General features: G+C 40.6%; 1 protein-coding gene across 2 annotated transcripts in view; it reads left to right on the forward strand.

Annotated features, from left to right (window-relative positions):
• The window catches only part of FLRT2 (fibronectin leucine rich transmembrane protein 2), a 106,597-nt gene that overhangs the window by 15,987 nt on the left and 66,321 nt on the right, over positions 1 to 24,289 (forward strand). The gene's annotated exons all lie outside the window — the stretch shown is intronic.

The following is a 24,289-nucleotide window of genomic DNA, read 5'->3' on the forward strand; positions in this document are numbered from 1 at the left end:
GAGCACTGAGTAATTTCCAAAATCAACATTAAATTTGTTTTTTTCCATGCCTTAAAAATCAAATTCAGAGGTGATGACTCATTGTCCAGTAGGGAATCTGTGATGTAACTTTCTGTATATGATTTTTTTTTAATGGGTAACTATTTAAGAAATCATTCTTTGCTCTTTGCCTGTTTTTTGAGTGAAAATGGTTGTTGGGTTTCTCAAGGTATTTCTGTAAAATGGGAAGAGAGAAGACTCGCTAGTTTGAAAATAAAGTATGGCAACTCTCATCCCATTTTCTGTATTAATGAAAGTCTATAGATAAATGCTTGATTGTGGGGTACATGTTTTACGGAGAACACTTTCCATTCTTTTCTTTACCAGCACTAATAATAAATAGTTAAATGAATTGATTTGAGAGTCACCTCCTTTTCCCTGTGGAGGTGATAATGGACAATAGAATGACCAGAGGGCAGATAATAGTGTAAAGTCAGTGGCCCCTGAGAGAGCCTGGAAATAGTGGAGAATTGACTGTGTTATAAATAGGTCAGATTCTCTCCTTTTCTAGATCTATGTAATTGCTCAGCCGGTAGACTATATTGGGTGAAAAAACGAGACAGAGATGGGCTGGAAAAGGCTGCTCTACACTGATGATTTGAAAATAAGCGCAGGATGCGCTTGAAAGTCTTCACCCTGTTGAATGACATTTGGCCATCTCTCCCTTTGTGCATTTTGTACCGATGCACTGATCTCTGCCTATAGCAAAATTGTGTTTTCTGAATTCAGGGATCGTAGTGAAGACCTTCCAAATAACTGTCCTTCCCAGGTCCATGTAAATATTATCCATGCTGCCTTAATTCTTTAATTTCCACTCCTTAATTCCTTCGTTCCCCTTTAGACAGGGCTTAGCTGTCTCCTGGTGTTTCTGGGTTCTTCTGTCACCGTATGCCTACTATCTGTCATGAGGCAGCTCTGGATGAGTGGCATACTTGAGTCAGTATTCTTGAATCACACTGAGTATTAGCAAGGCCGTGTTGTCAGTGACCTGAGTTAATCTAGATGAGCTCATTGATGGAGTTATGAAAGCAGGATCTGCCCAGGCACGGGAGCAGTTTAGTGAATGGCCCCATGGCCAGCCAAGCTCCATACCACATGAAAACACCAGTTCTGTTTGGCCCTTCGGGGAATTCTGTGGTGTTTCTTTCTGCAGCAGTCTGAATTTGGCTGAATTGGGCAGAGCCAAAATATTTGCTATCTACAGTTTGCAACCGAGAGATGATCAGGCCATGTGAAAGAAACCTAAACATACTAGCGTCGCCCCTGCCAGTAGTGACTGCCTGGTTTGTCTGGACCATATGCTTCTGGAACAGATCAGCCTGTGACCCCGTGTCACTCTTCCCTCTCCACTCTGAGTGCTGACCCGATTGGTTTTCTCCTGGACTTCAGGGTGGGTATGTGTCAGCATGAGCTCGTTGTTCGCAACTGAGTCCCAACAGAGAACTTAATTCATATTTCTTTGTTAAGCAAGTTATGCTGTCTAGAGCCACGATTTTGAGCCATATTTGATTACTCCTTTTATTTCATTTTCAACTGTTCTATCTCTAGTTTTATGCATCTTTTAAAAATGCTGTCCATCTTCCCCTTTCACTTTGGTTCCCTTGTGGCCCCCGTATGTCTTTCCTACCCTGACCTTCCCACCCTAGTTACCTTAGTCTTCCTCATTCCAGGGCTGACGACATTACTTTTCATTATTTACAAGGTCAAGCCTAAACTTCTTAGCTTGATACTCAAGGCTGTTCCTTCTGTAGCTCTCCCTAATCTTCCCAAGGAAAGTTTATCTTCTCTTCTGAACTAAATTTAGAGTATGGCCTTACTTTTATCTTTATGGTAGTCTTACTGTGGTGTACATTTTTACCAAGTGCTTTGTCTCCACTATCTGTGAGCTCATCTAGCGCAAAGATCATGCCCAATAAATGTTTGAGGAGCTAAACTGAACTCAGGTAACTGACCCCAACCACTGCTGTGAAATTTGCACACGGCACAAGTCCGTGTCTCCCTCTATACTGCTTCCCATCAGATTTTAAATATGGAAAAAATTAATAGTGACAAAGTTTGCACAGATAACTCTTACATTTTTGAGTTTTAAAGTTATATAATGGAATAAGCTCCCTTTGTTCCCTTAGTGGAATTTTTTGTCAAAGCAGTGTACTCTTGCTTTGAAAACAGGAAGGTAGAACATTCCAACAACATCATGAACCCTCTGTTTATATTTGCGAAACCTGTAGTCTTTCCAGGCCTTGAGGCAAGAGCAAATAGACATAATCAGAGGCATTAGAACTTGATTATGTTGAATTGGATTCTTATAACTGAGGCTTGATAGCCAAAATTAGTGGTGTGGTAGTTTATACTGAAAGAGATGTTTGCGTTATTGCAAAACCATAGACTTCAGCTTGCTGGAATCTTTGACGGCATCTGGATGTTTTGAAAAAATACAGCAATCACATGCTTTTTATTATCTCTATAATTGTGTTCTTTTTACAAGGGAGCTGCATAAAGACTTAGGGTTGGGGGTAATGCAAGGCCATGACGTTTGGATTCAGATTTGAATCCTGGTCCTGCCTCAGCCAACTAGGGTAACTAGAGCTTGTTCGTTCTTTCTTTTCCTTCCTTCCTTCCTTCCTTCCTTCCTTCCTTCCTTCCTTCCTTCCTTCCGTTCTTCCTTCCTTTGTTCCTTCCTTCCTTCCTTCCTTCCTTCCATTCTTCCTTCCTTTCTTCCTTCCTTTCTTCTTTCTTTCTTTCTTTCTTTCTTTCTTTCTTTCTTTCTTTCTTTCATCTTTTGGGTCTACTTTCTCAGTGTTTAAATAGAGGAAAAATAATATGCACGCATCTCATAGGATCACCATGGCAAATCGATTCGTGATGCTTGATACATATCAAGTACTAGTCAGCATTAGCGCTCTTCCCCTTTGCCCTCTGACTTGAAATAATATGAATTCTGTGGCTTATAAATGGCAATTTTTTTCCTACATGGACAAGACAATTCTTCAGTCCTGTGTCACTTTTCCCCAAAGGATCTCTGTAGGGACACAGTTCCTCCTACTCAGTTTCTCCATATCACTATTTATTTCTAGGGTCCAGAAGAGGATACAATACCCCAGAAATAGCCATTACTCTGTCTCAGTTAGGATACTCACTGCTGAAAAACTCTTAAAATCACTTATTTTTATAGGAAAAAATCTTTCCAGCAGTCTCATCGCCTCAAAAGCAGTGGGTATCCTGGATTATTAGAAAGGAATTATCCAAAGAAAGTGCTCTTAAAAACAACTGCCTGCAGAGGAGTCTGGCTTATCAACAGGCAAAAAAGGAATTTTTCTATTAAATTTCAGCTTGTCACTACAAACATGAAAATAGCAACAGTCATAATATATTCTTTGGGGACAGTGCTGTGAATGTTCACCACTAGGTGAAATTCTCAAGTAAGAGCTTCTAAGAATGAACATGAACCGTTCGAGAACCCTAGGGAATGGCTATTAGGAAACAGGTAAACAACAAAATGGAAGCCATGACAAAGAGAGAAGCAAACAAGGCAAATTAAGTAAATAATTTCATTGCAGAACACACTGTGGAAAATACGATGTGATAGAGACACAGTTCATTTAGCCTGAATGACCAATGTAATTATAACTGAATAATGAATATTTTTTTTCTTTCTCTGCATAATATTAGTGTCACACTACCATTATGAAGGTGTTTTTCATATGAACACATCACAGCTATGCAAAATTACATTTATTGACTCCTTTTTGGGGAAAAATCAGGGTCCTGTTAGCCTTTACTTAGATTTCAGTTTAAAGGCTTATCCATAGTCTGGAAACGCAGTGTTAGAAGATAAAGAAAGATCTACACTATACAACATGAATGTTTTGGTTTTGGCTTTTGGTTTTTTGTTTGTTTGTTTGTTTTTACTTTTAACAAACAGATACTGGAACTTACCCTTGATTATGCTTTTCTTTGTATGGAGATATTGATCTCCTTATGTAAAATATTCTGTAAATCTGGAAGGGGTTTATGGGAAAACTATCGATAGCATTCCCTTTGTTAGTGATGAAAATAACAAGAATAATTATCTTGATGGTTTTAGCTTAAGTTTGGTCTTTTCATGATAAGCATGGAAAGAAGCTGAATTGCCATTGCCCCTCCTGTTCCGTGTTTCTGTATTTCTCAGTCATTCGCATAATTTCTATGAAAATGGATAGCAAATATATTCCTGAAAAAAAAAAAACAACAAGTATTCAGATAATTCTTTGTCTTTAAGTGGTGGAGAGATTAGTAAATAATGAGATCCAGAGGAAATCTCTAATTTCATTTAACTGGTAGTTTGAGTTTGAATCTGACTCCACCCTTTTCCCAGAACTTCTCTCTTCAAAATTAAGAGCATGTTACTCAGCATTCAAGAAGAATGAAACCTTGCCATTTGCAATGACATGGATGGGGCTAGAACGTATTGTGCTAAGTGAAATAAGTCAACAAGAGAAAGAAATACCATATGATTTCACTCATATGTAGAATTTAAGAACAAAACAGATGAACATAGGGGGAGGGGGCAGGGAGGGAACAGAAGAGATGGACGCAAACCATAAGAAACTGTTAATGATAGAGAACAAACAGGGTTGACGGAATGAGGGGGAGTGGGGGATGGGCTGGATGGGTGCCGGTACGAAGGAGGGTACTTGTGATGAGCACTGGGTGCTGAATCACTGAATTCTACTCCTGAAACTCATATTGACCTGTAGGTTAACTCGCTAAAATTTAAGTACAACTTTAAAATGAAAATAAAAATTAAGAGCACGTTGCAGATGGAGAAGTGGGAGTTGGTATCTGTGAAATGTGTGAATATGACCCTCAGACCGCAGTTGAAGTGATATAAAGAATAGGATGGGGTGGGGCGCCTGGGCAGCTCAGTCTGTTAAGCGTCCGACTCTTGATTTCAGCTCAGGTCATGATCTCATGGTAGGGGGATCTAGCCACCCATGGGGCTCTGCACCGACCGTATGGAGCTTGCTTGGGATTCTCTCTCTCTCTCTCTCTCTCTCTCCCTCTTTCTGCCCCTCCCCACTCACATGCACAGCTGCACTCTAAATCAATCAATCAATCAACAAACATTAAAAAAACTAACAGAAAATTTAAAAAAAAGAATAGGATTATTTGGAAAAGTTAGGAAATGGGGTCAGAGAGACAGAAGCTTAAGAAACACCCCAGCAAGTCACTGGTAGGGATAACCTCCAAGAATTTCTTTTACTGTGTGCAGTAGCTCTTACCCTTCCCCAAGGGATGGTTATTGGGAATGGATAAAAATGTGAAATGTTTGTTTTTTTTCATGTTGTTCCATCATTTAACTCTGTAGAGCCCAAGTGACAGCAGCAGTGGTTCCGGTGTCACCTCCACTGGTCTTGTTTAATGGGAATGGATGGGAAGGGCAGTTCCCTGTGGTCACGGGCATATCCAAGAATGACCCCACATAGAGGGAACCTCAGGTACAGTGTGGTCATTCATTGTTGGAATTAGGTGGGCCTGAGTTTGAATCCTAGCTCTACTATTAACTAACTGTGACCTTTGGGGCAAAGTATACATTTTATCCAAGTCTCTTCTGTAAACTGCACACATTAATATTTTTTAGAGTTATTATTAAATGATGTAAGAGATGAAAAGTATCATACATAATGGGATCTTAGTATATTGCTGTTAGTTTTATGTGTTGGGCTAATCACCACTGTATCCTAAGATGGATGGATAGATGCATGGGATGGATGAATATGTAGAGAGGTTCTGCCCTGAAATGTCTAAAAGATTCATTTTAGTTAAGATCGCAGTGGGCCTTACTGGTATACCTGAAGATTTAATTTAATTGTTGCTGGAGGGAAACTATGGTATGAAGTGAGAAACTTGAATATGGGACTCATTCTTCATAATCCTTTTCATTTTTGTAACTCAAGTTTCTTTTATTCCTTAAAGCTTTCGTTTTGGTTTTGCTTTCTGGTCTCCTGCAGTAGGTAGGGCGTATGTAATTATCCCTTTCTCAGAGAATCCCGGAGAGAAAAATGAAATGCTCAAGGGCATGTCCCTGTGTTTTGTGTACCTATAGTCATCCTATCAACAGTTGATGCCGTGGATTGAATTGGATGGGCAGTGTGAGATACCCAGAAAATCGTTCAGTTGGTGGGCAGAAGGTCTGAGTTTTAGTTCTGCCCCTAAAAAAATCTTTGATGTCTGTCAGATTGCTCAACCTTCTTGAACCTCAGTTTCTTCATCTGTTCTCCACTGGCAAGTTCCAGTAATTGTGTAATTATCAGAATCTGGGGAGCTAGCATTAGAGATTTGGAGCTTGGCTCTGAATTTTGTCTGCTTGGGCTTGTAGCTGCCTTCCCTGCTTCACAGCTTTGGCACCTTGGCAAGGTATGTAATCCAAATAAGCCTCACTTTTCTCATCAGTGCAGTGGCAAGAGCCTTTAAATCAAAACCTCCTTAAAGAGTTGCCTTAGGATGAAACGAGGTCATATGTGGAGAGTGTTTAGCATAGTACCTGGTGCAGTTATGTGCTCTATAAATATTAACAAGTTTTCCAGCATGGCTTATTAAAAAAAATGATATGGTAAGTTTCTCTGATGTTTTGAAAGAGCAGCAGACATTAATGTGTCCCCTCATTACGCACCCAGCAGCTTAGGTCATGCCCTTCAAAGCTACCAAGGGCAGATGATCACAGAAGAACATCTCACAGGCTTCTTCAAAGAGAGATAGAGTCCCTCTAGCTCCCTCTAGGAGCTCAGTAAATGTTTGACAATGCTAATGCTGATGATTGTCAGAGCATGGAGTTTCCTGGTGCAGACAGGTAAGACACGGGGACCTTTTGGCTTAAGGCAGGATTTGGAAAGCTGATTATGGAACCTTTGGTGTGAGGGAGCTATTCCAGTAATCCTTCCAGAAAGAGGCCTAAACTGCTGTAACTAACAAGTCAGGTCTCTCTTGTATCTGACATTTCTGCCATGCATTAAGTTTCTGGAAATTTACCAGCCTCACCTCCCAGATCTAGTTTCAGAAGACTGCAGAGGTAATGGCATTTTTTGATGCCAGGTTCAAGATGTGACTCTCACGTTTATTTTTAACTATGGGAGTTTCGCAAATTAAAGACTTTCAGGCTCAACACACACCGCAAATAAGGCTGAGAATACTTAGAGAGCAGCCACCTTCCACCTGTTGGCTCTTTTCTTTTGCTTCAAGTAAGGTCGTACGAGTGTCTGCCTTAGTCATTGTTATGAAATGCACACCCGCTCTCCTTCGCAGCCTTCAGACAGAGGAAAAGGATGCAATGGATAATGCGGTATAAAAGTTTATTGGCCAAGAAACATGCGATCAGGACAGAATGTGATGATCAAATTTCCTTAGAATGCAAACAGAGTATTTAGTAGTGGCCAACTTTTAAATACTTGCCCCCAATATTCCACATGCCCCCCCCCTCTTTTTCTTTCTCCTTCTCTCGGTGATACTACTGGGATCATGTATGGGTTCTTTTTCCTTGTTGAACTCCTTGGAACGACAGCTGTCTATGTCATATTTTATCCCCAGTTCCATACTGATCAGGTAAAAAAGTTAGTGATTCAACACATATTTGTGGAAAGAAAAGAAGGAATCAGAGGAGGAGAGAAGGAAAGATAAAGAGGGGGAAAAAAGGGGAAGATGTCAGGTTCCCTCCAACAGGCGATCATAAATAATTTTGTTGGTGGTGGTGTTTCTGCACTGTGATTTTGGAAAATGACAGAGCCTTTTTGTGTTATTGAGGAAATAGAATAACAGATGACTTTTGGAGTACAGTGAAACTCAGCTCTGTGTGCTTGACACCGTTATCCAAATTACTGTACAAACAGAATAGATTCAGCTTTATGTTCATTAGCTTGTAAGATACGGCATATACTTTTTAACATGAGTTTGAAGTTTAAATTGGAAAGAAAATCTCATCTAGGGCAGAAAGTCAAGTTTCACTTCTCTTTCCATTCTCAGGTAGAAGAAAGGGGAACACATTTTATTTTATTTTTCAAAGCACTTAACTTATTTATTAAATGACTTCATTATGCTCTGCAAGACACTACATATATGTAAGTTTAAAAAGGATGCATGACTGGGCCAGCAATCAGCAGCTATTTATAAAAGTCCCAAATACCAGAAAGTTCCAAGTACCAGTTTAGTGGTCTTGAGGGATTTAGTAAACGGTCATCTTACAAAAAAAATTTAAAAAAATTACTGCAGAAGACAAGCATTTGTCAGTGAGTGGTCACAGGCTACAAATACTCTTTCTACAAAATGGAAGTATTATGTGCTTCATTCCCTGAAATATTAGTCGAGCTAAGAAACACAGTCCAGGTGGGGCGCCTGGGTAGCTCAGTCGGTTGAGCGTCTGACTTCGGCTCAGGTCATGATCTCGCAGCTTATGAGTTCGAACCCCTCGTCAGGTTCTGTGCTGACAGCTCAGAGCCTGGAGGCTGGAGCCTGGAGCCTGTTCCGGGATTCTGTGTCTCCCTCTCTCTCTGCCCCTCCCCCGCTCATGCTCTATCTCTCTCTCTGTCAAAAATAAATAAACATTAAAAAAATATATATATAAAAGAAAAGAAATACAGTCCAGGAGGCACCTGAGTGGCTCAGTTGGTTAAAGGTCCGACTCTTGGTTTAGGCTCAGGCCATGATCTCATGGTTTGTGGGTTCAAGCCCCATGTTGTGAGTATGCAGCCACTTGGGATTCTCTCTCTCTCTCTCTCTCTCTCTGCCCCTCCCCTGCCCGTGTGTTCTCTCTCTCTCTCTCTTTCTCAAAATAAAGAAACTTCACAATTAAAAAAAAAAGAAATACGGTCCAGGATGTACAACATGTTCATTTTTTTTTTTTTTCGAAGCTGGCCAGTGGCATACACATAACTCTCGGTCCTATCAGACCACATCTTTGCCGCTTGAATGCTTATTTTGAATGGTCCACCCCCCCCCCCCCGCCCTTAACTGAAAGCTGACTTTCCAATTAAAGCTGACAATGACTTCAACTCACTTAATAGAGCTGAGAATCCCTCCCTCTTCATATTGGGATATTTCTTCTTGATCCATTGTTTGTAAAATTTAATTCATTGACTTTGACCAAAGTAGTTAGCGTTGTCAGTAGGAGTGTAGTGTTACGGAGTGTTGGGGTTATGTTTTTGTAGCCATTTCTTTCTGAATGTAAAAACAGAGAGCTGCTGCTGTGAATTTCAATAAATTTGGCCTGGTTAGAACAGAACGGTATCATGACAGGATGCTGGTAAGGTGATCCTAAGGTTCTTTTCCCCTAAAGGCGGCTTGCTGAATGAGAGTCAGAGATGGCACTCTGTCATGAGCCAGCCTCACACGCCCTCACCCCCTGGGTATACATCACACCCCGCAGAAGGCACTGATATGAATTAAAGACCTATGACATCATCTAATAATGCCTGCCTAATGGAGAGAGGTATCATTCTGGTAATGTAATTTTGGTCCTTAGACACTTGCAAGTTAGAAATTTGATATCATTCTTCATGCAAAAGCTGTCTTTATTGAAAGGTAGAATTAGGAAATTTACAGGTGGCAAGGTACTGAAGGCTTTTCACATCAAATTTTACAGTCGATTCAGATCCTGATACAAGGGGCTGAAGGAGGCTGGAAGCCCTCATAATCTTGCTGGGCCTTCAGAGAGGCAGTAGTCACTGTGTCAGAATATGCCCAGATTCCTGTAAGATTATGCACAGATCGGCCATGGAAGTATTTCTCCTCTATGTAAAAATCTTAAAATGAATCTGGCAATGAGAAAAGAAAATGGGAAGAAAACCAAATAGTGAAAACTAGAAAACAAATAACTGTTATAACTTTTAATGATTAGAGGAAGAAAATGAGCATTCAAATGTATACATGTTTCTATTTTCTAGCAGTGAGATGGTAATACAGTATGGGTAGAAGGGATGTAAGTAAGAAATTTGCTGTGAAGTTGATACATTCAGTCTTATGAATGTAGATATTTTATACTTTTAAGATCTTAAGATGGTTTTAACTGGAATATCCAGATGATTCTCTTAAAATTAAATCAAAGCATGAGTACCAGGCTGTGCAGTCTGGACATTTAAAATGTCTTGAAAGTTTGGTATTCTAGAGATAATTGTATAAATTTTATCTGCAATATTTACCAGTTTGAGAGAATGCCCACTGGGCTGTTGAAAATTAAGCACATGGGAGTATGTGCAGGGCACCGTCATCTCATTGGTAGGAGCTTTATTTGAGATATTCACCTTACCTTTTGACAAGTTCTATCCTGCATCCCAACACCCCGTGGGACTTTATTCATAAAACACAAAACAAAACAACAACAACAAAAACAGGTGATAACATTCATTTGGGAAAAGGTTTTAACTTGGAAAATGGAATTGTAGCCTGAGCTTGGCCTGAGAACCACACATTCCTTGGAAGGAACCTAGTTTCAACCCAGTGAGTCTGCACACGCTTTTCCCTGCAGGGGTACAACTGTACCTGGAAAGAGTTGTAGAAAATGGGTAAGCTGGTCCTAGAGCCAGACTCCTCGGGTTCAGATCCCATCTCTTCCTTGGTGCTCAGTTGCTCTAGACAAGTTATCGTGTCTCTGCACCTGAGTTTTCTTATCTACAACACAGAGATATTATCTACCTTATAAAGTTGTTGAGAAGATTTAATGAGTTGATGGTGCAGTCTGCTCAGAACCAGCGTGGCAGGTAGTCTGTGCACGTCATGTATTAGCTATTTCTATTAACTATAAAGAGTGCTTTTCTAGCACAATTTCTGTCCCGTTTGTCATCAACTAGTAAATGACTTTGTGAACGTTTCTTGCTTTCTGAGTGATAAACCTAAAAAAACATAGGCCCCGTTACTCAACTGGAAGCTAAAGTCATGACTAATTTATAGTGTTCTCTTTTAAAGCTTTTTTTTTTAATTAGATAGCTACATTATTAGTTTGCAGATACCTTGAGACCAGAGTGCATAGCATATTCGTTTTGTAAAACATCCACGGCTCCTAACCAAGTGTTGAATGAAGTGATGAACAAATCTGCTTGAACTGCTTTTTCCCTACATTTATAGTGTGAATATTAAAGTTTGTGAATGGAATACCCAGATTTTTCGAAAGGAGACAGACCACGTGAGGTACCTACACAGGCCCAGAGATTATAAAAACAAAAGCAAACAAAAAAAGACACTTCTCACAACTGCTTTTTGTAAAGGATCATGTCATATTAGAAAGAAAATGGTGATTGCACCGATAGTTAATCTGGGACCCTTTTTAGGATGTAAAGCAGGTAATGGGCATCTCTAAAAAGTGTTTCTTATGATGTTCTAAGCATAGGTCATAAGAATAAGGAACCCTCTGTGTGGTCTGTTTGCTCTTGGAATACTTATGTCCTGCACACGTATGTGTTTTCATCTGGGTTATGAAATTGTCATTTGGTAAACAAAATCAGAGGCAGAGGGCTCTCATTTGCCCCCAGAGTTATAGTCTGCTTTACCAGGGGATTTGCGTTTCCACCCTGCAACATTTATCCTTGCTTCAAAATTAATTTAAAAAAAAAACAAGTAAATGAAAACAAACCGAGAAAACAAAGTGGATAGGTTGTGGGGGGAGAATCAGAGTCACAGGGAGGTGCTTAGCTGATTTTAATGAGAAGCAAAGCAATGGCCAATGTTCCTGGATAAATGTCGATATGCATTATTAAGTGAAACAGTGGTAAAATATAGACTGTCAGAAGCATTTTTCTTCTGGAGACATGGGGAGAATTGAAATGCACTTTCAAAGGAGACGTCTCTTTCAGTGTTTCTTCAATCATTTTCTGTTTGAAGCTTTAATTACAGTGCTTCTCGCTACCTAATGCTTTCAGTTTAAAATCACATCGCAGAGGAGAGGGGAAGACACGGTTGCTCAGACGAACAGCAGCCGTAACATCAGCATCGAGATGTTTATTCACCGGGGTCTTCCCCCTATGTGATTCCTTCAGAGATCAACATTTCGTTTTGGGAATGCTTTTGTATCACGCGTGTAGGACACAATGTGTCTTTAGAGTAATTGCTATGATATTGCTATTGCCAGAGCAGGTAATAACTTCCAGGAAATAACGTTTCCCAAAATAAAGGAGCTGGCTAGCTCCATGGTCTTCTCCAGGTTTGGCAGTGTGGGTGGCTAGTGGCTTCCGAAGAGTTTAGTGTCCTAATCAAAGAAACCTGTATTTAAAATATAGTCCTAGATCTAGATATGGAACATATAAGCATATACATACGTATAGATCTATATCTCTACACATGTATGCATGCGTATATACATACACTTATAACTGTCATCGTTACTCATGTTGAAGAGTTTGTTACTCAGCCTAGTCGATACATATTCTTTGAACACATGCTCAGCTTAGGGGTGCCGAGGGGCAGAAGACTGAGCCTCTGTCTCTCAAATTACTCGTGGCCTGGGGGTGGAAAGATACGTGAGGAAATATCATTGTGGTGGTTAGCAGGGTGTATGCAGCGGCTTGACAGCCAAGTAAAAATGAGCCTCATTTCCCCTGTGGGATGCTGAGAAGGCTCCAGAAGGAAGTGACCTTTGCGCTGGTCTTTGAGGAAGGAATTAGCTAAGCAGATAAGCAGTGAAAGGTCTATCAGGAGCAGTAGGTGATCAATTTGGGGCTAAATGGACATCAAAAAGAGTGTGAATTCTTTTGTTACCAAATAGTTTAGATGTTCTCTGAATGCACTGTTCTCACTGTCCAGAGGGAAGGGAGTCACGGAGCCAAACCACAGTTGCTTGTAGTAAGGACTGTATGTGATAGGCGATATGTGTATATATACATGTATATGGGATACATAAGGCCCTTTATAAAGCTCGTTTACATTTTATTTCATTTTTACCTCGTAGCAGTTCAACAAGATAGATGAGTAGGATCATTATTTTTTCAGGTAAGGAAAGGGAGGCTTTCCAGAAATGGTGTCCCTTGCAAAAGGTCACATGGTTCAGTTTCCCTCCGGCGACGTTCCTGGACTCACCCCTGGAACTGAGTCGGCACTGCCCTTCCCATCCTGAGGGTGGATGGTGGGTTAGATTCCAGGGTTCCAGTACCCAGGATCCCCCACGTCAACAGCATTTAGTCGGTGGCTTTCCATAATCATTGGTCACTAATGATGCACAAGTAGTTAGCGGTAGTCAGTGCACCTGCTTGGTCACTATGACTTCATGTGAAATTGGCAAGACTTTTTATCTGTTTCAGGAAGCCCATAGGATTTGAGCAAAAATGTTGACTTTCTCACAGTTCTGCCAGGTCGGCTTCCCTTCTCCTGCCAGGAACTCAAACAAACCTCTTACTGCTGCAGGCTTATTTCCGTACTTCAAAGTATTTCTGCCAGACAGACCTTGCCTGTTCTACCTCTGACTCTTCAGGGATGGGTAGGTTCGTTTGTTTGTTGGCTTGTTTGTTTGTTTGTTTATAAATTATTACTTATTTACTACCTGGGAGGCGTATACCCACCTGGGAGGAGCAGTTTTGATTTTCCTCATTTGTACAGGGGTGACAGTGTGACCATATAACTAACGGAAACTGGTCCAGAATCAGGAAGTAATGAGCAGAAAAATCCCTTAACCTATAAAAATTAGAAGTGATGTCATACAGCAAAGGACCGCCTCCTCCTAAAGACAGTCTTCCCATGTAGCATCCATTCTATGCAACAAGGAATTTGTAACGGCTAAAAAAGAAAATGTTGCTCGTAAGCAGAAAGTTGAAAGATGCTATATGTGCCAATGTGACTAGGCTGCTTGATTTTGGATTCTGCGATGCTTGTGAGAAATAAAAAAAAAAAATGCAGAGGATGTGAGGGCGATCTGGCTGCGACATCTGTCACCCATTGATCGCCAGGGTTGATTCGGCTGATCTGGCTGGCTAGGCGGGTGTCCCCTTCCTCCCTCACCGCTCCATGTGCGTCCCTCCCGAAGCTGCACGCTCAGTCGAAGAGGACGACCTTTCCCGATAGAGGAGGACCATTCTTCGGTCAAGGGTATACGAGTAGCTGCGCTCCCCTGTTAGAACCTCCAAACAAACAAGCTCTCAAGGTCCATTTGTAGGAGAACGTAGGGTAGTCAAGCTTCCAAGACTCCAGACACATCCAAATGAGGCGCTGCATATGGCAGTCTGCCTTTCTTAAAAAAAAAAAAATGAAGAGTATTCTTTTCTTTTTTCCCTACAATTAAGATCTTTTTGACTAAGAAAAAAATGCAGAAGAGCAATTACTCCGTTACTTTAATTACTCTCCTAATTATAACGATAACCTTGTCACATTATCATAATTCCCCAAACAGAAAATGCAGGCTCCAAATTGCACCAATATTTGTTAATTTTACCTTGTTAACGGCTCACTGTCAGTGCGTGCAGCACTAAAAATGTTCCCATTACCTTTCAGCAGCAGGGTGTCTATTTTCTTCTCGCTCTCTTTCTCTCTCTGTCTCTCTTTTTTGCCTCTGAAAATGACGTTGCATGCTATAGAACATGTTTGTGTTCCGCCACCCCATGATACGAACACAGCTTTTAAACTCCTCCTCGCAGCTACCAAAACTATCTGCCGAGCAGTCTGTCATTCTCCCCTGGCTGCTTGATGGTGACAGAGAGCTGGGCACATATCTGGAGAGGGGAGACCCCAGCCTGGGGTGGGGGTGGGGGGCGGGAAAGGAGCTATTTATCAAGGTATCTTACAGTCTCAGTTTATGTTGTTGTAAAATGCTACCCTGAATGTTCTGTGAGATTGTATCTGCTAGAAATTTGTCAGCCATCGTCAACATGCAGTAAGGAATAAGGACATGCATTCTTCCAGCCAACTTAAAATAGTCTGCATTTCTTTGCCCTCATTTTCAAAGACACCGACAACCAGGGACACTTGCTTGATGGTGCCATCTGTTAGATCGTGAACAGTGCAGCATGAGTGCTGGGATTCTACTAGAACGCTCCCAGAACCCTGGCAGGTAGACATCAAGGCATCCTAATGCATGAGTCTTGCCCACGTGCAAATCCTCCCTCCATTATTACAGCAGATGATATTGCTGACGTCCGATCAAGTCGCAGAATGACTGTTTGGTTTATAATGAAAATGTAAGGGTGAGACAAAATAGAATCATACCAGAAGCCTTCCCAAGTGGAATGGTAAATCTCCCTTATATTAAGATGTGTGATAATGTAGCCCTGAGAATCATTAGTTCTTTAGACAGCCCGGGCCTTTGGTAAAATTAAGACATCGGTTTGGTCATTATTATGATTGCCTTTGCATTTTCTTGTTGTCCTCCTTTAGTGCCCCGAAACTTCCAGAGCTCCCCATCCTGACTTCTATGGGACATTTTACTCACCGTATTTTTTTTTTTTTTTCTGTCCTCAAGCTCCTACCGATAAAACTAGTCTCAAGATGAGCTGGAAACTCATTCTGACCACAGTGAATATAACTGCCATCAGTACGAAAGGTTACTTTTTTGAAAGTATTTACATTTTTGCTTTTGTTTCCCTTGCCTCCGGAGACATGTCTAGTAAGAAGTTGCTGCATTTTCAAACTGTGAGTAAAGCCTTGGGCTAAATGCAAGCAGTTTCTGAAATGGAATGTTTGGCAGCCCTGGAACAGCTAATGGGGAAGAGTGTTCATGGGAGGAAGGATGCCATTTTCTTCTGGAAGTTCACTATACACTTGGTTGGCTTCTGAATAACCCATCTGACTCACTCAGGTTTTCAAAAGAATATTTTGTGTCACATAGACTCAGACACTTCTCAAATTCAAACCCAAAGTAATTGGAATGTTATATAAAACAAAGTTAAGTTTTTTCATGATTCCCGTATTTGACAGGGAGGATGTCTGGCAGTGTGTACTGAGAAGACCAAGTTTGAGTGCAGTCTCTATCACCCCTTGGGTTTGAGGACCTAACGCAGGTTGTTTGATTTTCTAGAAGTGCAGTCCCCAGCTCTGTTAACTGAGGTTCATAACAGCCACTCATAGACTTGTTCTGAAGATCACGTGAGATGGTATAATGTCGCGGAGAGAGGGGGAGAGTAAATAGGCGTGAAACACAGGTACCTATAGCTGGTTCCAGCTTGACCCACTGCTCTAGTCTTTTCTTTTTTAATCTAGATACATGATCTCTAATTTGTTTCATGTCATGAAGACGATGATGCTCAATGGGCATCAGTTATTTTCCTGTTCTTTAGAACATTCTTCAGGCAACAGCACTTCACTAACAGGAGAAAATGCCATCACATGATTGCATCATATTCTTCAAAATGAAGTCTCTTGATGGTTGAACGGTATAAACAACAAGGAACATAATTGGTCAGAATGACCCAGGGGAAACAACCCAATGAAATTAAACAAAGGAAATTTTATACTGTGAGGAAAAATCAATGGGTTGTAACAGAACCCTGAGTGAGGAGACAAAGCTCTTGAATCCCAGAGACCTAGAGGCAATTGAAAAGCCTAGAGCCTGGGGCTCTTGTTTTACTTTTCCAAGACTGTTATAACACTGTTCAATATAAAGATACATCATAAATCAATATGCTTTAATCTATATTTTCTCACATAAAATCAGACGCGCAGAAGCATCTAAAGCACATGCACTCCTTAAAAGGAAAGAGACACGTCATTTTTTGAGAATTACAGTTTTGTAGACTCTGTGCTGCCCTACGGAATTCAACCATTACAGAAGACTGATAAAGATGAATTGTCATGGTTATGCCCAAATAACATCCCAGCAGTTACTTCTGTCACCAGGGCCACCCAACCAGGAAGTGATGACACTGGGATGGCTCCAGTTTCATCTGACTCCAAAGTGTATGCTATTTAAACAAATACACTGAATGACCCCCACCCCCCAGCTCCCGCCTTTTGTGACTGACTTGGTTCAGATCTTCTTTAATATCCAGACCTCAGTACTTAACATGACTTTAGAAAAGAAACACAAAAACAGAGAGGACTTCTCTCGCAAAACAACGTGAAATGTCAAACATCCTAAGTGGAGAGTATGGATGTGTCTGGTATTTGTAAGTAACTTACTAGATGACTCTTGACTGTAAATCTCAGCGAAGATACTGGAGTTGAAAAGGAGATGGGTTGACACATGTAAGAATCTTAGCATAAAACAGCCCTCAAAACAAAGTAGTGCAACACGTGGCACTTGAATAGACATCCAGAAGTCAGGGCTTCTTCCAGAAGAGGATCTTTATCAAAGCAAGTAAAGGATAGGCGGGAGGGTCTGCTGTTCAGTGGATCTGTTTTCAATATTTACATGGCAGAAAACCAAAGTGACACATGGCTACACCTACTCTTCTCTGCCCATACGTGGAGAATATTGTAGCCAACTGGCATTTTTTTTCCCCCATGTCTCACTCACTGAATAGATTTGGCCAATGACTATGCATAACTTGAGTTGGATGGATAGGTTTAGAAACTTCATTGAAGTTTTTAAACTCTTACGGTGAGTAGCAATTTGTAAATGTTAGAAGTAACACTGGTTTCCCTCATTTAATACAAATGGGTTATCTTAGAAAGATAGAAGATAATCAAAAATGGAACCAACAATATCCATCACTAACAACCTGAACTGGAAACATATTTAGGTAATGAAAAGCCTAAATCGTCACATCTCCACTGGGTCAACCAAGACCACTCCAAATGCATTTATGGAGGATCTATGTGAAGATATTTTGTCTTTGGCAAAAAGAGCTGATTTTCTGAGTGTGCCATTGGACTCACAGATAATACAGAAATAAAGTATTTGGAAATAAGGTTCTGTCACTTTTGTATGTATTTTGTAGACGGTAGAAAACCATTTTCTATGTCTTTTGTAGACATAGGTGACATTATTACAGAAAAATATGACTCTACCTATCATGATTGAAACAAAGGATATGTAATTTAATATAATGGCTCTTAAACCCTTCAGCTCTGCATCGTCCTGCAGACCCGCTTCTTCATCTGTATGGTGAGGATTATAATAGTGCTGATTTCAAAGGACTTGTTTTTTTGTAGTGATCAGATGTAAGACTGTATCTAAAAGTGATTTGTAAGTAGAAGAGTACTATTCATGTGCGAGTCCTAGTGGTGATTATTATTCTGATTCTACTGGATAGTTCATGCATTAAGCCATGTTTCATGTGGCCTGTCTTGTCATAAGAGGTTTGTATAGTAATACCCAATTTAAACCTATTTCCTTTGGTTCACTAATTTACTGTCTCATATATCCTGTATAACTGTGAGTTATTTCGCATATGTAATCTTGGCCTTGCCAAAAAGCAAACAATTAATTTTATAATTCAATCAAGCCTTGAAGATTTTCAAGTATTGCTTCCTCAATATTAAGGAGAATTTTCAAACTCCTGAATTGATGGAGTTCCACCTAATTTATATAATATTAAAAGGAAAGCTGTTGAATCTGTATTGGTCATTTCATAGTAAGAAAGAGATAGGAAATTCATCATGCGATCACTGGTTTTATCTTATGTCTGCCCTCCTGTTTCTATGACAGCAAGAAAAAAGTAGTAGAGTTACGAACTATACCGATTGTAGAAACAGAATTGATAGGATACTATATACAAAAGTCAAGGTACAAAGCCATAGAAATCCTAGAGTTTTTTGTTTGTTTGTTGTTTGTTTTTAAAAACTCTACCCCCAACATGGGGCTCAAACTCACTATCCTGATAAAAAATTGCACGATCTACTGACTGAGCCAGACAGGTGTCACTCTAGAGTTATATTGTTTTTTTTTTTTATTTTGTTTATGTTTATTTATTTTTGAGAGAGAGAGAGAGAGAGAGAGAGAGAGAGACAGAATGTGCCTGGGGGAGGGGCAAAGAGAGAGGGAGACACAGAATCCAAAGCAGGCTTAGAGTTTTATTTTATTTATTTATTTATTTTTAATTTTTTTTTAACGTTTATTTATTTTTGGGACAGAGAGAGACAGAGCATGAATGGGGGAGGGGCAGAGAGAGAGGGAGACACAGAATCGGAAGCAGGCTCCAGTCTCCGAGCCATCAGCCCAGAGCCTGACGCAGGGCTCGAACTCACGGACCGTGAGATCGTGACCTGAGCTGAAGTCGGATGCTTAACCGACTGAGCCACCCAGGCGCCCCTAGAGTTTTATTTTAAATGAGTCTTACGTGTCTGTCATTTCTATTCCTTTAAAGGATCTTAGGAAAATGTGAATGAAATATCTTACGTTAAGAATTTCCTTTTTGGTTTGTTTCTGGGTTTTATTTTTTGGGGGGTTAGGCAGGATAAGGATAATGACAATCTTCCTGGTCCAAATGACATGCAGTCTGGGGTGTCATATATTGTTTTTGCATAGGAAGAGTGATATTAATATCTTCAGTATGTATGGAGTCATAAAAATAGCTTTTGTCATGATATCTCTTGTGTGCTGTTACTTTTCTCATAAGAAATCTGTCACATTCATTTTAAGTTACGATGTGGATATGAGACAACTAGATACTGTAGTTGTTTTAATGGGCTGGGTGTAAAAATGATGACGTTTATGGAGCTATCCAGAATATTTTGTAGCATCTGGAACCCCACTAGTTTCTTAATCTTATTAGTAGGAATATTACCAGCTCTCCAGTACCTGCATGACTAATGACCAAGTTTATTTATTTTTCTAAATGTTCAAATATTTGAGGAACCAAATCCATGGGGATTTATTAAGAGGTATATGCTTGAGAGTTCCTGTGGTCAGGTTATTGGTTTCAAAATACAGGTTGTTAGCTTTTAAAAAGAGTTGCTATTTTAGGTTGTCATGCTTAAAAGACACTTGGAAATCGCATAAAAAAGACTCCTACATTGAAAGAACTGTTGCAAGTCATGAGGGAAAATGTGCTTGACATCACACTGATGTATGCGTACCTATTGAATTCATGGGTCCTTGGGAAGGTTTAGAACCTGTAATGGAATTTATTACAAAATGCCAACCAACAGGCCAGATCTTAGGGGGAAAAAAGTCACTGCTTGTGGAGTGCTTTTAATAGAGGATGAGAATAAGCAAAATGCAATTTTGCAATTTTTATAAGATTGCCCCCAACCTCCAACCATTAGAATAAGAAAAATGGGTCTTGGCCCTCTGGCAAATCTAGGCCACGCTGACAGGTGACCTAGTGTAGAAAAACCACAAAAGCAGAGACATTTACAAATGCTACTATGCCAGTAGTTTTCTGATGAATTATCCCGATTATTCATACAGTGGGGACTGGAGGACAAGGTACGGTCTAACTGGATAGAGATTCTCTTTCATATTGGCACTTGCCTAATTCTCTCTGGTTGAAGGCCTTAAAGAGAGCACATGAGCCAGCAATAGTTTCTAGATGTGTTAACGTGGGGGAAAGGTCAGTGTTGTGGACTGAAGTACCATGGTGAGCCACGCGTTCATGGGTCAGGGCAGATGGTATTCACTGGATGATGGCTGGGTCTAATTGTAGAAATTTACAAGGGAAACTTTCATTGAGAGATCAAAGTAACAGATTATTATTGCATTCAAGACTGGAATCAGACTTTGCCCTCTAAGAATAAAATGGCTTTGTCAAGGAATCCAGGGGATCATCTTGATTTTTTCAACCTGTAAGATAACACTTGGTAAATTTTCAAGGCTAATCCTAAAGGAGCCATTCTTACCACTCAAAGAGTGTGTGTGTGTGTGTGTGTGTGTGTGTGTGTGTGCACGCGCCCGTGCGCGTGTGTGCACGTGCTTAAGAAGGATAGGAATCTCGGCTTCTATTCAGGTGACAGCATTTTGGAAAATGCAGTGTTTGGTATTACTTAGTAGTTGATCCAAATACTTTTGGTAGAATACACAGGATTTATATTCCTGGCCTAGTTGAAGGGAAAGAAAATGTCATCTGGTGGCTGAAAAATAATCTCAGTGTTGGGTCCTATCAAATATTTGGCATGAATAAAAAGAAACATATCCCTCCCCTGTATCAGCTTCTGAGGAGTGAAGCAAGCATAACTACTTTTCGGTTTGGTCATTTGTGAATTAGTCATGATGAAGAAAACAGTCTGTTTCTGCCAGATGAAGGGTAATACAGTGGAAAACTTTCAAACAGTATAATATTTGTGTTGTGACTAAAAAGTAATGAAAATAGTTTCCACCGGTTACACAGAATTTCTTGTGATTCAACCAGTGTCATTGAGAGTTCGAGGAAGGACACATCGATTGGAACATATTTAAATGAAAAATGTGATGAGACCTGTGCTCAGGAGTCTTTTTTCTTTCTTCCCCAAGGCAGCTGGGCCAGGAAAGATGTGTGCGCTAACACAGCCCTAAATTGGGAGCAGGACTGTGGATTCGAGCTTTACAGAAGTGGTTAGAACCATCCGGTTCAGCTGCTACATTGACATGTCCACGCAGAACACTGTAGGCACCCGGGCACTGTTGTGAACACAGTATTCCCATCACTAGCTTGGTGCCTGCATATAATAGAAACTCCAAAAGTATTTAGAACCTCTAAGCTTCCTTCCAGACTTTTCCCACTAGTCCAAAATGGCGCTTTCTAGGAAAGCGGGGACTGTCTTTATACATTGTGTGTTTTTGCCCTATTGCTATATTGTATGGATTGAGAGCGTGGATTCTGGAGCCAGATAGTCTGGACTCAGACCTCAACTCTGCCATTTTCTTACGTAGGAGACTGGACAAGTTCCTTTACCACTCTGCCTCAGTCTCTTGGGTACAACGCACATAATTACATATGTACTCCTGTTGCGAGGTTGTAAGGATTGAATGAGTTAGTATCTGCACAGGGCCTAGAATGGAGCCTAGAACAGAGTAAGTAACTTGATAAGTGAATTTTACTTTCCTGTAGAGATCAGAGGAATGTTTATCTTGCTTAACTTCTATGAACAGCATGGGTTACCCTTCTCCCAGCAGGTGAGTCACAGAAGGCTTGTACAGAGCCACTAAGTGAGGAGTCTGACAACTTATTTCGAAATTACCCCTGTTCTCCTTGTGGTTGATCTCTTGAGAATTTGGCTTCTTTCTTGTTTCATAATGGGACAAATGAAGAGAAGATAGTAAAAGCAGAAGCATGTTGAGTTGGGGGAAGGAAGTGCCAGGGTAAGAACACGGACCTTTGAGGTAAGACACGTGGCTTTGTTCTAGTTCTGTCGTAGGCTAGTCACTCAGTTTCTCACTCAGTAGGAATGTCTCTGCCCTGCTTGGGCAATCAAAAGAATTATTGTAAGAATAATTCTTACAGTGTTCTTCAGTGTTCACTGAAATTAAAAGATGATTGGAAAACCTTAATTACCATGTGTGAGGCACTAATACACCAAGATAATGGTCATTGCTAGGTATATCTCCAAACGAATTTAACTTTCTTTGTGTTATATAATGTAAAGGGGGATTTTCCTTAAGAAATGTGCTCATATTCGGGGAGCTTGGAGCATGTCTGGACCAGAGGGGTACAAAAATGGTGGTTGAGCATCACAGTCGGTTAACCAGCTGTTGGTTTTGTTTTGTTTTGCTGTTGTTTGTTTTTTGGGTTTTTTTGTTTTGGTTTGGTTTTTGTCTTTTCTTTATTTCCATGAACCTCATCTGGGAACCAGGTGTCCCAATCCTGCCTCCCGCACCTCGCCATAATGAGGACACCTCACTGTGGAACCCCACCTTGCCTACTCTCTCCTCCTATTCTTGGGATCCTTACCTTTCTCTTGTCAGTTACGTAATCTTTTGAAACTCAGTTTCCTGATCTGTAAAATGGTGCAGGCTTTACTGACTTCGGAGGTTAATGGACATGGTATGTATATGCCTGGCATATATTAGCCACTTCTCTCTGCCTCTCATTCTCTTAAAGATTTGTAGGTCAGTCTCTCTTTTATCTCAGAAATTCCAACTATCATACTAACTGATCAGTTAACCCTTTCATGATAAATAGTTAGCATTTAAATATTTTTTAGCATTTATTCATTTTTGAGAGAGAGAGAGAGAGACAGAGTGTGAGAAAGGGAGGGCCAGAGAGAGAGGGAGACACAGAATCTGAAGCAGGTTCCAGGCTCCGAGCTGTCAGCACAGAGCCTGATGCGGGGCTTGAACACATGGAAAGCAAGAGATCATGACCCGAGCTGAAGTCGGACACTTAATTGACTGAGCCACCCAGGCGCCCCAATAGTTAACATTTTAACAGTAATTTACTGGCAACTACACTCCTTCCCTGAAAAAGAAGGACTGCATGATGATGGACTTTTGGGGCACTGTAGCAAAGTAGCGAAGACTCTTTGGGGAAAAAAGAGGGCACTTTAGCCTCTACTGGTGATTACCATTTTGCTTTTGAGCACTTCTTTAGGATTTCTAGAAAGAAAAGAACCCTGTCTGCTCAAAGCAGCTCTGTCATTGCCACAGATTCTTGGCAGCTGACCATGTATTGTTAAGGCTACCAGTGTCGATACAGGTTTCCTTCTTCCAGTCTGGGATGGAGTAAAGGGGAAATTTGAGCTCCTCTGGTTCCCTGGGCTGACCAGAACATGATAGCAGGATACTTTCTCCAAGTGGGAGTGTGGAACCCAGTGTGGAGTTCTCTGGGCTGGGACCATGGAACCAGGGCAGGGCAAGGACGGTTTGGGCAAGAGATCATTTCCTGCACCAAATACCACACTGGGATGCATTCAACTTGGCCCGTAGGGATGAACATTAGAGACAAGGAAACATTAGGAGCCAGGACCCTGTGAGTCCTTTAGAGTTCTAATAAAAGTCTGCAGACACTCACAGTAAGAAATGTATTTTAAGAATTTCAGACGAAGCTTATTTTGTCCCCAAGCCCTCTGGTCACCATGGCTTGTTTTGTTTTTTTATCAGAGCTACCGAAAAATACATTTATCTTGCTAAACACTGATGAGCCAATGGCAGAATACCAATCCTGAAGTAATGGTATTAAAACATTCTCTTTCGGTGCTTTTGGAGGGATTTTACATTAGCAATAAAAATGATCACAAATGCTGCCATTACCAAGATGTTTTCTCCTAAAAGTTTTGGTCGGTTCAATTTTGGGATCATGCTCATTAAATGTGACAGTGAATCTTAGCGGCTTTTATAAGATGTTGGTATGTCCATTTCATCTGCCACAGTATTCTCTAAACAGGCTTTCTCCGAATGGGCTTATCATATTTCAACGTAAGAAAAACATCCAAGAACAGAAACTGACAAGCTGCCTTTACACAAAATAGCACTCTTTGTCTCTACCATCCCCCTTCTCTGGCTTCTGGTATTGACAGC

Source organism: Panthera pardus, unplaced genomic scaffold (genome assembly GCF_024362965.1).
Source record: "Panthera pardus isolate Hobbes unplaced genomic scaffold, ASM2436296v1 HiC_scaffold_24, whole genome shotgun sequence".
NCBI lineage: Eukaryota > Metazoa > Chordata > Mammalia > Carnivora > Felidae > Panthera > Panthera pardus.